Raw genomic sequence first — 14709 nt, 5'->3', positions numbered from 1 at the left:
AGTGGCTCAGGAGTGCGAGGAGACACTCCCTAGTCAGACATTTTCTCAAGGATCCAGGCTGTAGCCACTAGCCATAGTGATATGGCGGCCAGCCCCTCCAGAGTACATGCTCCCAGGCTGGCACACAGCATCAGCGGGAGTCCAAACCTTCCTGCTCTGGAACAGCCACGCCCACCTCCCCTCCCTGTAAGGTTAATACAGACGAAGCACAGTCCCACGGGAAGAGTGGAAGGAGGCCTCAACAGCCCCTGCCCTCCAGGAGGTCGCTGTGTAGCAGGAAGGTGTCAGGTCCAGAGGCAGACATTCTGGAACTTCTGCGTGGAGGGCCTAAGATGCTCTGGGAACCCACAGGTCCACTCTGCTGGAGGTCAGGGAGGGCACCAAGGAAGAAGTGCTAGAATGAGCTTGCCCAACGGCTAGGCTTTAAACAAACTGAGACTGGAGATGGCATTCCAGCAGACAAGAAAGGCCTGAGCAAACATGGGGACATGGGAAGGCACAACACCAAGGACCAGGTGCCTCCTCACCCTCTGCTCATCCATGCTTAGTATCACCTTGTCCCTAGGTTGCCTCGAAAAATGGCTGCCATCATCCTAGGCTTCACATCCAAACCCAGCCATGACCAGAAGCAGAAGACATCTTCTCTTCCTGTGTGTCCAGGAGCTGCCTCAGAAGAGCCTAGAGCTCCTTGCCAGTGATGGGAAAGGAAACCAATTTGGAGGAGGCAATGGCAGGGGAAAGAGGCTGTCATGACCTATCTCTGACCAGGCTCCTGTGCCAACAGTGGGAATCTGGCCTACTGTTCCATGTCTCATCCAACACCCTCAGGGCTCACATTGTGGTCTGGACTTCCCAAGTTCGCTGCAGAGGGCGGAGGCTGTGTCCCTCACACACCTGCCCACAATCCAGCATACTGTTTGGCTCATAATAGACTCTAAGGAGCTCATCTGGAGAACAGGGAATCATGATGCCCCTCCCCACTGGGTTACCGTCAGCAGCTACTTGGGGCCACCACATTGCACAGCTCCCCAGGCCTTATCCACATGGAGAACGGCAGCTGTGAGTCCTGCAGTCCTGGCCCTCTTTATACAGCTCATAGTGGTCAGGCTAGTGGGGCCAACATTTATGGGACTCTCACCATGTTCCATTCTAGCTGAATTATCTCAATCAGTCCTTACAGTGAGACAGGGCACTCTTTTATCCTCAGATGGGGAAACTGAGGCACAGAGCATTAAATAACCTACTCAAGGTTATACTTGTAGCAAGTGGCAGTGTGAGATGTGAACACTGTCAGTCGGCCTCAGAGCCTGTGTTCTAACCACGGTGGCCCTTTGCCCCTGAGAAGACCCCACTTTCCATCCACAAGAAGTACCTTCAGAATCCAAACCCTCAGAAGAGATCCCAGATCGTGAATGTACAGCACAGCAGAGCTGGGCAGGGCTTTGGCAGCCTCCAGTCCTCCTAGCCTGCCCACCCCGCCACTCTGTTTCTCAGAGAAGAGCCTGAGGCCTGGACAGGGATGAAGGGCCCCACCAGCCCTGCCCGAACTCTCTAGCATGTGCGGCGTTCTTTCCCTGTCTCCCCCTGGCTTTCCGAAGGAGGCCTTGCCTACTTTCTATGAGGGACACAGGGACAGTCGTGGTCACGTGGGGGAGGTGCCCACAGGTTCACCAGGAGGTTCACTCTGGGCATGAACCCAGCCAACCCTCTTGGCCTGTTGCTAATGACTGAGCACAGCCTGAGCTGAGGAGCTCCTTACAGGGTTCCTTATAGGATTTCCTCACGGGGAGCACTACCATGCTCCAAGGTCCCTTTGGGGACATGGATCTGCCTCTCACCACCCAGAAGGAGGGAAGAGGAGGGGCTGAGCCTCAGAGAGCCAAGGGGGGCTCAGCAAACATCCAGAACTCCCCCAGGGCCTGCCCTGGACCCAGCGACCACCATGGGAAGACAGGAACATCCAACCTCCTCCGCAGCTGGAGGTAACCCCACCCACCTTGGTCTGCAGAGAGGAGAGGGTGGGAGCATGAAACTCCACCATGTGAAATTCTTTCCATTGGGTTAAATCCCATGTGAATTAGCTAGATCTTTTCTTTAGGGTAACTTTGAAGGAGTTAGGGAAAAGGTGAAGGGCCAGTGTATTTAAAAAGGATGACAAGGTCTTCAAACATTCCAAGATAGAACTTGGGTTAAGTTTTAATAGAAAAATCGTCTTTTTAATTATCTACCAGTTAGTTAACTTTCAACCAGATATCTCCAGGTATATGGGATACCCTAGGCAGTCATGTTAACCTCTTGGCTTCTAGAACCCCTCCATGCTCCTGTGTGTGCCTCAGGTTGAGCAGTCAGAGCTCAGAACAAATTTTAGTACTAGAATCTCAGACAGAGAAAAAATATCTCAAGGGTCACTCAATCTGGAGGTCATCACCTAGTCACCACAAAGGACCCCTCTTATCATTCCCCCCAATATCCTGGGAATTTTGATGATGACATTACTGCCAACCCGCACTGGTGACTGGGATGGACTAATCCCTGTCGGTACAATTTCAGCCCAATGCCAAACTGCCTTAGATAATCTGATACTCTCCATTTGGGTTAAACATTGGCTTTGTGATCAGCTTCTCAAAATGCTAAAAACAGTTTCACGCCACATTTATTTCCATGCATCAGTCCAAAAGCATCTCGGGCCTGGCCTAACCAACCTCAAGAACTTCCCAGCAACTCTGGAGCAGGTAAAGACTGTGTATGGCAAGACTGAACTACACACCATGTGGCCATGTGTGCCACTGGAGAAGGTTGGTCTTGTGGCCATCAGCCCTAGGTGGGGACAGGCTGGGACCAGGGCTGGTGGCAGATTCAGGTTTCCCCAGAGCTGTCTCATGCAACATCACTTCGGTGCCTTTGATGCCTATGGCTGCTGAATTTCACTTTCCATCTGGCTTCTTGGCCAGGCCACTGAGAAAGGCCAGGTGGTGGGGCTCTGGGACTGTCATCTGAGCCGACGCCTGGCAGCCAGAGCTGAGCCTGAGAGAACAGGACATGGGGAACAAAAGTCAGCGACTGCTTGGGGACTCGAGTGCAGCATGGAGCATTCCTTTCATTCCAGGAGCGACTAGGTCTGGGATGGTTCAGGGACACCTGGTCCGTCCCCAGGGAAGGGCCACCTGAGGCTAAGGGGCCCTGGGGGAGGCCTGATGAAAGGAAGGGTCCGTGTGGTGGAAGTGCCTTCTCAGCCTCTCCCGAGGCCCATTTCCTACCCTGGGGGTGGTACGGGGCCCCTGCCCCCAGATACTTTGCCAAGTCCCCCTTGTACTTTCTTTAAGTTTCCTAGGGAGGTTTACTGGGTGTATCCTGGGTCTCTTGCTAGAAGCCAGGAAACCTGCATTCAGGTCCTAGACTTGCCCCACTGTCTCCGTGCGACCTTGGAAACTCCTCTTCCACTCTCCAGGCCTCCGTCTCCTCACGTATCAAACGCAGGAGAGAACGAGGCAGATATTACACACATCAAAGTAGCTACACTTATTGGATGTATTCTATGTACCTGCTGTTTGATGTATATTATTTCTTTTGATCTGTACAAAAACTTCGTATTAATAGAGCTTGACATTTCATTGGGAGTTTACTACTAGCCAGAACCTGTGTGGGGCTCTTTTTTTTTTTTAAGATTTTATTTTTCCTTTTTCTCCCCAAAGCCCTCTGATACATAGTTGTGCATTTCTAGTTGTGGGTCCCTCCACTTGTGGCATGTGGGACGCCGCCTCAGCATGGCCTGATGAGCGGTGCCATGTCCACACCCAGGATTCGAACCGGTGAAACCCTGGGCTGCCGCAGCAGAGCACGCAAACTCAACCACTCGGCCACAGGGCCAGCCCCTATGTGGGGCTCTTTACGTGTGTTAATTCACTTAATCCTCACAACAAGGCTATGATGTAGATCCTATTATGATCTCCATGTTATAGAGAGGAAATCGAGGCACGGAAACCGTCAGTAACTTTCTGCGTCATATTGCTGATGGGCGGGAACTTGAACCCGGGCGACACAACTCCAGAGCCTACAGGCTACTTCTCTGCTGCCTCATGCGGTTTATATACAACATGGAAATAAGGAAAGTACCCTCCTCGGCAAGTTGTCGTGAACACTAGATGATGACAGAGGACCTCATGCAACATGCAGCCATGCTCAATGAGTGTGACCTCTTTGTCTCACTATCATTATTATTTTCCCCTTTCCACTGAGGCTCGGAGAGGTGAAGTGGCAGACCCACGTCTCCACCCCTGACAGCAGTGCCTGCCCCACCTCTCCTGTCTGCTGCTCCCCCTATCATTCAGCTCGAGGTAGCCCCAGCCAAGGCCAGAAGGGAGACCCATTACCTGTCTGCTTCCCTCATCCCCGGTCTTCAAATTTCTCCACTTCTGCCTTGGAGATTCCTCCTGGGCTCCCTCCTTCTCCCCAGGGTCAGAGGCTCCTACCTCTCAGGGCATCACAGGATTCCTGTGGCTGAGTGCCTGATCACAGCCGAGTATAAGAGCTTTCCGTAGGAGCACATCAGTCCTGTGGACAACACACAGGGGTGAAGTCCTATGAGAGGGCTCCCAGGAGCAGCCGGGGGCAGAGGCAGTGGGGAGGTCTTCTGGAATCCTCCAGACCAGCCCCAGCTGCCGGGAATGTTGCTGCCCAGGGCCGCCACCTCAAAGCCCAGCAGTCCATGAGCCTGGGAAAGCATCTGGCCCCAGGTTTTTTGGTAGATGAAAATTGGCCAGTTGGGGATTAAAAAAAGAAAAATCTCTTTCATTTTAAAAGGTAATTTAAATAGAGAGAGAGAGAAAGAGAGAGAACTTAAAAATTCCCATAATCATCCCTTAATATTTTCAGGTATATTTCTCCTAGATTTGTTCTATGATAAAAAGTAAATCTCAAAAAATTAAAAGTAGGACTCCAATATGATCCAGCAATTCCACTTCTGGGAATATACCTGAAGGAAACAAAATCATTACCTCAAAAATGTATCTGCACCCCTGTGTTCACTGCGGCACTATTCACAACAGCCAAGATATGGAAGCAACCTAAGTGTCCATCAAAAGGTGAACAAATAAAAAAAAGTGGCATATATATGCAATGGGACATTATTCAGCCATAAAAAAGGAAATTCTACCATTTGTGGCAACATGGGTGAATCTTGAGGGCATTATGCTAAGTGAAATAAGTCAGAGAAAGACAAATACTGTAGGATCTCACTTATAAGTGTAACTAAAAAAACCAAACTCATAGAAACAGAACAGTTGGGTGGTTGCCAGAGATGGGGGTGGGGCATGAGCAAAATGGGTGAAGGTGTCAAAAGGTACAAACTTTCAGTTATAAGATAAATGGTTCAGGGGATGTCATGTACAGCATGGTGACTATAGGTAACAATACTGGGTTGTTTATTTGAAAGTTCCTAGGAAAGTAGATCTTAAAAGTTCTCATTGTAAGAAAAAAAATTGATAACTATGTGAGGTGATGGATGTTAACTGGACTTATTGTGGTGATCATGTCACAATATAGACAAATATCAAACCATCATGTTGTACACCTGAAACGAATACAATGGTATGTGCTAATTATATCTCAATAAAACTGGGGGAGAGGAGGAGTAAAGACAGAATTTGTTTTAAAAATTGGAATAATATTGTAGCTACGGTTTTGTATCTAGTCTTTTTTTCACTAAACTTTACATTGCCTGAAATTTTTCCTGTTATCGAATAATTTCTAAAGTCTGCTTTGTTGTGGCAGACACAGCAGACTGACCACCCTATAGCCATTTGGGTTGACGACCCCCTACTCCGTTAACTTCCTTATTAAAGAAGCTGGAAAGCCAAAATTTCTTACCCTCCCAAACTCCTCTGAAGCTAGGGGTGGTCATGTGACACAGTCCTGGCCAAGAGATGAAAGCAGAACTCACTGAGTATGTCTTACGGTGAAGTTTACAAAAAGAGAGAGAGACCCACTCATGCCTTTTTGCCCTTCCTCTTCCTTCCCTTCTGGAATGCTAGTCATACCTGGAGTGGCAGTAACCATCCTGTGACCATAGGAAGAAAGCAGGAGACTAGATGGGGTCTGGGTTCTCAATAATACCCTTGGGCTGCTGCATCCGCCTGGAACTGCCTACATCTTGACTCCTTCTTACTAGGTGATAAATAGAGCCCTGCCTGTGAAAGCCGTGGTGGGCACATTTCCAGTTCCTTGCAGCTGAATGCAACCCTCAATGCCTAGCCTTCTACCATGTGAATGTATCACAATGTAATATTAAAATCCCCGACTGATTTACTGCTACTAAAAATAACGTTGCAACGACTATCCCTCCACATGTCATTACGCGCTTCTCTGATTATTTACTTTGGCTTTATTCCTAGAAAAGTAATTATTGGTCCAAAGGGCAGGTAGTTTGGGGGACTTTTTTGTCTGTTTGTTTTGTTTTTGTTTTTGCCTCTTGATGCATCTTTCAAACGCATGCACGCACGATGTGCCAACGTGACTTCTGCCAGCTGCAGGTAAGTCAGGATGACCTACAGGCCGGTTCTTGAAGCAGGAGCTAAGTCAGTCACCTCCCATTTAGGGTGACTGTCCCCAGGATTGCCCTGCTAAGGAGGTCTGCATGTGATCCAAGCCTTGGAGGGGCTGGTTCTGACCGCAGAGGGGCCTGCTGCTGCCCCTGCTACTGCAGCTTCTGCTGCGGCTCCCCCACTCAAGGCTGCAAAGTCCAGCCCAGGGCCCCTCCACTCTGCACGCCGGTGTTTGGGGATGGATAATTCCTTGTTGTAAGGTTTATCCTGCACATCATAGAACGTTTAGCAGCATCTCTTGCCTCTACCCACTAGATGCCTATAGCACCTGCTCCCCTGGTATGACAAGCAAAAATGTCTCAACAATGTCAAATGTCCCCGGTGGTGCAAAATCAGCCTCAATTGAGAACCACTGGTTTAATCTATAACCTGCTTAAGGAATATTTCAATTCCAAAAAGAGAGAAGATTCTGGTTCCGTTCAGAGTCAGGCGGGTTGTACGACCAGAGAAGAAAGGGCTGTAAGCAGTGACAAGGCTGTCCGTCAGCCTGGCACCAAAGAAAGACGGCGCATCCACTGACACCCACAGTAAGCGTGCCCGTGACTAGGAGGCCCCGTAAAGCACACCTATAAAGCAACACAGCACAGAAGGAGTCAAGAGCCGTCTGCTCTGGGGACCTCACAGACATGTGAAGACACCACCATAGTGACCGATGTAGTTACTACTGTCTTGTTTAGCATTACTTTGAATCTTTTAACACCTCCAATGTGCTGCCAGGAATTCTTGCATTAGAGTGTACCAGGTTGAAAACCACAATTCCAGTTTGAGCTCTGCAAAGCCCCCCTCTGTAACGAGGGGTTATTTTATTCAGAGAATCAACAAACAGTCACTGAGAGCCAGCCCCAAGGCAGGCACTGAGCTGGCCGCTGGGGCTCCAGCAGCAGACACACCCGACAAGATCCTTGCTCTCCCAAGGCCCACAGTCAGCTAAGGAGGTCAGACCATTAAGGGAGAGGTTGCAAGAGCCAGACAGATCATATGGGCTTTGGTTTGCTCATCCGTCAAGTGGCAAGAACACTCCCTGGTCATTCAACCTCCCAGGGCTGCTGGTGATCAGTGTTTGTGCAGGTGCCCTGAGGCCTCAGTCAGGGATGCCACACCCTGAGGAAAAGAAGGGCCAAGACAGGGACAAAGCAGAAAGTGGGAAAAGAGACAGTGACTCAACTCTGTCGGCACAAAGAAAAGGTCAAGCCTGTTCTCTCCATGAAGCAAAATGAGGCCAAACCCAGATCTATCGCTGATCCTGGTGTCTAGGGTGTGACCAGGTGCACTTTCTGAGTCTCAGGGTCTGTGTAGACACCTGAAGCCTAGCGGAGAGATAAACTACAAGCAATTTGGGCAACATGATTTAGTGAGACAGAAGTCCATGTTTTCCTCTCATTTAACTTCTCCTTCCCCCTGCTGGGCCCTAAACCTGGCATCCCCTTCCTGCCCTCAGAAGAAGTGAACACTGCTGGGGAGGAAGCAGACATCGCTTCACGACAGTCTCTCTTTCTGTCTGCATGGGCCCCTGGATGAAGTAAATTTCATAATTTTACTTGTATGCAGTAGAGACCCTAAAATCAAAATGACTTAAACAAGATAGATGTTTATTTCGCTCCCATGTAAACATCTGGACCAGAATGGCCTCTCTGCTCCCCAAAGTCACTGGGGCCCAAGTTCTTTTTGGTCTGCCATCCTTGGAGTGTTGCCCTCAGCTGCTTGGCACAAGATGGCCATCTAGCATGTCTGCCTTCCAGCCAGCAGGGACAAAGAAGAGGGAAGAAGGGCACACCCGTGCCCTTTAAGAGTATGAACCAGAAGTTGTTCCAGTGATGTGCCAGAGCTGGATCTCACTGGTTCCAAGAGATGATTGTGCATCTCTCTTCCCAACTCATACTCGTAGCTTGAAATCAGCCATGGTGGGAGTACTTACACCATGAGAACTGGCAAACACTACAATCAGGGCTTTATTTTCCCTGAAGAGCTGGTTGTTTAACAATTACCAGCACAGCCCTTACACATCTTTTCTGTTCACAATCCATTGGCAAGAACTTAGTGACAAGGGAACTCTTAGCTGCAAGGGAAGCTAAGAAACACAGTCTCCGGGTGTACAGTCACAAGCCCAGTTACAAATCTTACTGCTGTGGATAAGGGTAGAGTGGATATTGGGGGCAACCAGCAGCCTCTGCCCCCGGCTTGCTGAGGGAATTGTGCCCAGGAGATGAGGTCTGGATTCCGCATGTAGTGGAGCTGTTTTCTGCTCCTCTTACCTCTTCCAGGCAGACCTCATGGGCAGCAGTCCAAATGGCTCCAGGCAGGCTCCTGGGCACGTGGCCCAACCTGGTCCATGGGAAGCACTCACAAATCCTGACCTGACACTTCCCAAACACAACCCCCAACCCACTGCCACGGGCCATGTGACCCTTCCAGGCTCTCTGAGTGAGCCTTGAAGCCCTTTCCATTTGCCCAAGGTAAAGGCAGACATCCCCCACTACCCCACTCAGGGCTCATCCGCTCCAGTGGCTTTTTCCAAAATCCTCCTCATCAAAATCACCCTTTTTTCTCCAGCTCCCTCCAGTTTTTAGAGTCATGAAACCAGTTCTCCAGATTCCTTTTAAAAACACGTATGCATCTTGGACTACCTCACCACTAACTTAGGGATTTGATCTCCCTTATATCTTCGCACCTCAGCTGAAGCCACCCCTCACCATCCTGTCCCTTTGCTATCATTAGCAGCTCCCTGAGACCGAGCTACTGTGGACAATCGTAAAGGCACTCTCCAAGCCCTGGACGTGACTGTTAACATTGAGTGGTAACGCTAATGACCAATTCAGGGGTAAATCCCCAAAAACTGACAGTTATCACAGTTCCTGCGTCTTCATCTCAGAGGCTCTGCTTTCTGAGGAGCTAGCCTCTGTCACCCCAAGTCCCCCCACCCACCTGAGCAGACTGCTCTTAGAGCCAGATGAACGGGACTCCTGCCCTGGACCACCCCCTCAACACTTAAGATGGCCCTGCTCTGCCCCTTCTCTGGCTGCACCCCTGCTCTCAGAGTGAGGAGTCCACAGGTCCAACTGGACACAACCAGCCACACATTACTCCCTTCTAGGACATGTTCCGGGGCCCCAGGAACTCGCTGAGCATCCTTCCAGGGCCTGAGTGAGCTTCTTTGCTGGTTCTGTCCTCCAGTGGCAAAACAAGCCCCTGGTGTGTGTACCTCTAGGCCCATGAGGTGACCAAGGGTGGCTCTTAGGTGAGGGAGTCTACAGAGCCTGGACAGTGACTGTATGTGAAACCCCCTCATGGAGCAGGGCCGAGCCAGGGTGGGAAGGAGCAGGGTGGGCTGTGGGTCGGGGCTGGCTCACCCTGCGCTGCTGAGTTCCAGTGCAGAATTCTAAGGATTCTGAAAACTCTAAGTTTAAACCTAGCCTTCTAGATCATTACAAAGGGGCATTTGTCAATGTAAAGGAAAGAAACATATTTTACTTAACTTCGTTAGCTTGATTTATAACTTATAAACATAAAGACATATGGTATGAGGACCTCCATTTGTACTCTTGCCATAGGCCCCCAAATGTTAGGAGGAGCCCACCCCAACAGCTCCCCTCTTTGGCCCCACGTTATTCAGACCAGAAAATGGCATTTACAAAGTACCTCCATCTCCAAGTAACTCAGCAGACAGGCTGATGAAGGCAAGAACCAGCACCTGGTTTGTGCTCACATTAAAAGTGTTTCCTTCTGCATCTGGAAGAATATTTGCAGAGCATGAAGCAGTGGGGCCCTTGGGGGTGAGGGAGGGCAGGCCTGGCTCCACCTTGACAGAGATGTTAAAGCCCAGAGGATCGTTTAGGAGAAGAAAGCACAAGGCAGAATCAAGAGAGTGGGCAGAGCAGGGCCAAAGATTCACTATTTAAATGTGCCCCCCATTGAAGAAAAGGATTTACTTTGGCATATAATCCACTAGAAGGTTCTAAACGAAAAGCTTAGACATAATCTAGCCCCATGGTTTCTAGGCTTTTTTTAATCAGAAAAATCACAAAGATTTATCAAAATGAAAACTTAAGTGAAATCCCAACATTAAAGCAGCCAAAAGCGATAAACAGTTTCCTCTGATCACTTAAAGCCTTATTGACTTTTGGAAAATACTTTACTATTTGTAGACATCCCTGAAGTTCCTCCTCAGAGGTCTGGGCTCCCCAGAGCAGAGATGGAAACCACTAGCCAGGCAGTGGTGGGGGACTGTGGTGGGGCCTGCCCAGCATCCATTCTCCCCTTTTCCGCTGACAGCCTTCCTGCCCCCTCAGGCTATGAGGTTGGATGGAGCAGGCTTTCATATCCCCCACTCCCTAACCAATGGAGGGTACATGACCCAGGCCTGGCCAATCAGCATGCTCCATCCCTGGCCACAGTGACTGGTTCAGAGATAGAAGGTGACAATAGCAGGGTCAATTAGAGCTACTCCCAAGATTTCTGCTAGAGTGACAGGGAGAATGTGGCCTCTTTCCTGTTAGGTCTTCCAAGAAAATAGCCAGTCAGAGGGAAGCAGAGACAAAGAGAATCTGAGATCCGACGGCATGTGGGAGCCCCTGGATCCATCCACGCATGAAGCCAGAGCTACGCTGGACTTCCCACTTACGTGAGCCAGTACCGTTCCCTTCTCTACTTAGGCCAGTTTGATTGGACTTTCGTCTTTTGCCTACAAGAGAGTCCTGACTGATCTAACCCACATATTTTACACATGAAGACACTAAAGCCCACAGAGGGGATGAGCACTGCCGGAGGCCACCAGGATCCCAGTCTGGAGCCAGGACTAGGACACAACTCTCCACGTAAATGATGACTTGTGCATATTTTAACTTCTCCATGTCCTTTTTATTTGCTAAGACTGACTATGACTTTTGCATGTGAATGAGTATTCTAGATGAGGAAGAAACAGTGGAAAGAAGTTTCCTTAAACTCAGCCAAAGGAGGTCAGCCCACGCTCAGGAATAGATAGGCTTTCCATGAAGGTGGAGTGCTCCAGTGCCATTTGAAAGCCTGGGAAGGTCACACTGTCCAAAGCAATCTCTTCTACCATTTCTGCTGCCTGAAATTCCACCAATAAAGTATCTTTCTCCAAGATTAAGCATTTCCATCTTCTGTAGACTTTTCTTTTAAAATAAGACCCCTCTGGGCAGGAGTGGCATCCTAAACCCCTAATTCCATCATGGGAAGAAGTTGACCAACACCCTTCTCCCAGACCAGAGGACCCCAGGGAAGACTGAGATCTAACGTGTTGGGGGATAAGAGGTGCAGTGGGTGCCCCTGAAGCCCTGATGGAGAGGGCAAAGACACCAGGGAAAAGACAGAACTTCCCTCTCTTCTCAAGTGACAGCTTGAAAGGGTATCAGATAGTCCCAAAGAAGCAATGAGGCACAAAGCAAGACAGACCCGGATTCAAATCCTAGTCCAGCCAATGCTTCTTTGGACAATGCCAAGCAAATTATTTAAGCTCTGAGCCTCCATTTCCTCACCTGTGAATTGGAGGCACAATTACCTGTTTGGTGATGAGGATGAAACGAGCATATAAAGCTCCTGGTGGGGAGCAAGTGTGTAATAAGGGAGTTCCCTTCGCTCACAAGAAGAAAGCAACCTTCCCCACTGCAGTGAGTCCTCTCCCGAATTCTGGCCCTTTCATTACACAACAGAGGATGGGTTTTCAGGGAAGGGGTTGCTTCCCAACCAGCCTTAGCTCTGCACATCCCACGGACGTGGGTGCAGCCAGGCTGGCCAGGGGCTCATGGCTGGGGCTAGCGATCACCACCATTCTCACATTAGCACACACGCACACCCATCAGCCAGCACTCCCTCCCTCTAGCCCAGCGGGCAGCAGGGCTCCCATCACAGGCAAGGGTGCCCTGTGCCCATGAGTGCGGACAAATGGCATAAAAGGGCCCCAAGGCACAGACAGGAAGGGGCTTGGAGATGGTGATGCGATAGCTTGAGGAACTGGGGCTCAGAGAGGTTAAGGAGCTTGTTGACTGTCATGCAGCAAATAATAGCCAGGAAGGGCTAAAAAACAGACTTATCTACCCTTACCTAGGATCCTTTTCCCTGGCTACCCTGTCTGGGGTGCCATTTTCTATACTTTAAAATAGACCATCGGGAAAGGACTTTTTATAGACGGGGCTGTTGGGATCAGAAGTAGAGATAGGGATGGATCAAGGAGAAAAAAATATAAAAACTATGGAGCAGACCAATACTAGTTTCCCCCTTTCCAGGGATCCCTCATCTTCCCTCTACTAGAGGACAGAAAACGTCTCCCGTGCTCAGGTATTAGGACTGTCATCCGATACTCTCATATGCTACTCCCTCGGGAATCTGCGGTTGAAAAGAAGAGCTGAGGGCAGTGCTTAGGCCAAATGAGGACGCTAGAGGGCTTCCAGACAGTCACCCTGCATCAGTACCTCCTGTTTCTGCCTAGGAACTAGTCTAGGGCTGAGCATCTTCCAAGGCTCCTCTGGTATCTAGACACTCTGCGGCTGGGACTGGGGCCTGAGCTGGGGGCGCAGGAAATGCAGCATGTTCAAAGATATGTCACCGGGATAATGGAATGCCCCAGCGTGGGCCAGGCTGACCTCCCCAAGGATGTGTTTGGGAGTTTGCAGCTGGAGCCCAACTGCTTGAAGAGAGCCAGGCCCACCCGGATGCAGGCGGGGCAGGAGCCCTCCCTACTCCCACCTCTGGGCAGAGCAGAGCCCCGACCAACACAAGGGAGGAGACCTGACCTGGGCTGAGGGCTGTGGTGGACACGGGACCACTGCACATGGGACGCCCCCATGCCAACTGGAGCAGACCCAGATCCTGAGTCACTAAGGCCAGCTGAGAGTAGGATGCAGGAGGTGTGGGGCCAGCCCCATAGACAGTGGGGAGGACAGAAGGGCTGAGAAAGAACAAGACACCCAGAGGCCCTCCATGGGGTGGAAGGCAGTCCCACCCAGCATCACAAATGGGAACCCCCGTGTGCCTGCTCCCAACACCTCGCCTACCCCACCTTCTCTTCCTCCACAAGATGAACTCTCATGAAGTTTTTAAGCACTCAGCTGAATAAAAGGCAAGTATTATCCTAGGAAATGTTTTGGATGGCTAGGCCTTAAGGGAAGTGGCGTTCTTGAGAAAGCAGGATTCAGCTGTGTGGGTCTTTGGTCCAGGTGACCATGATATGAGACAGAGGTCTGCTGACAGAGGTGACCTCAGAGCCAAGGTCCCGTGCCCGGCATGGGTGGATGGAGGCGGGCTGTGGAGGACATCCCCCAACACTCAGTTCCATGGCTGCCCTCCCTGCCCAAGGTCCTTGGCTCTAGGATCCCATAGGTCTCATGTCACACTGAGACCACACAGCTCCCCTCTGCCACAAAGGCAATGCGGTTACTCACACCACACCAGAGGCAGGGAGGGGGCAGCCTCAGAGCCACTGGGGGCTGGCAGGAAGGGAGATGGGGCTAGTTTGGGTCATAGCCCAAAGATAGTGGCTCTGAGCTCCTGGGCTGGCTTCTCTCCCTTCCCTGGGCTTCCCCTGGGTGTCTTCCAGTCACCTAAAAGGCCGAGGCTACAGAGGCCCCCAGTCCACAGGCAGAGTAGGGGGCTCACCTGAAGGCCCTCCCTGTCTGAGTGGCCCTGCTCTGGCTCCAGGTCCAGGGCAACACGAAGGGCACCAGAAGGGCAAGGCTCTCAGCTCCTCTCCCCAGGGTCTCACAGGGCCCTCTCAGCCTCCTCTCTGCCCACCCACAGCACCGCCCACCCCTTCCGCCACACCAGGCAAGAACTCAGATGCCCAGAGCCCCATGGCACCCCCACCAACACACCTCCTCACCAGAACAGAGCCAACAGACACACTAACATAGCCAAGCGTACTCTCACACACATTCACAGAGCTCCCTCTTGCTCTAATACTTATTTTCACACCCAAGCGCACTCACATCAATGCACACTCATGCAAACACACACAAATGTTTGCACGCTCTCACACAGACACACAAAACATTCCCACTCACACAATTATTCAAATGCTTGCATAGAATCTCATATGAACACACACTCTCACACATATACACACTCACAGAAACATTCATATTCACTCATGCACACA

The sequence above is a fragment of the Equus caballus genome, chromosome 16, assembly GCF_041296265.1.
Source record: "Equus caballus isolate H_3958 breed thoroughbred chromosome 16, TB-T2T, whole genome shotgun sequence".
In the NCBI taxonomy this organism is placed as follows: domain Eukaryota; kingdom Metazoa; phylum Chordata; class Mammalia; order Perissodactyla; family Equidae; genus Equus; species Equus caballus.
This window is presented reverse-complemented; position numbering follows the sequence as displayed.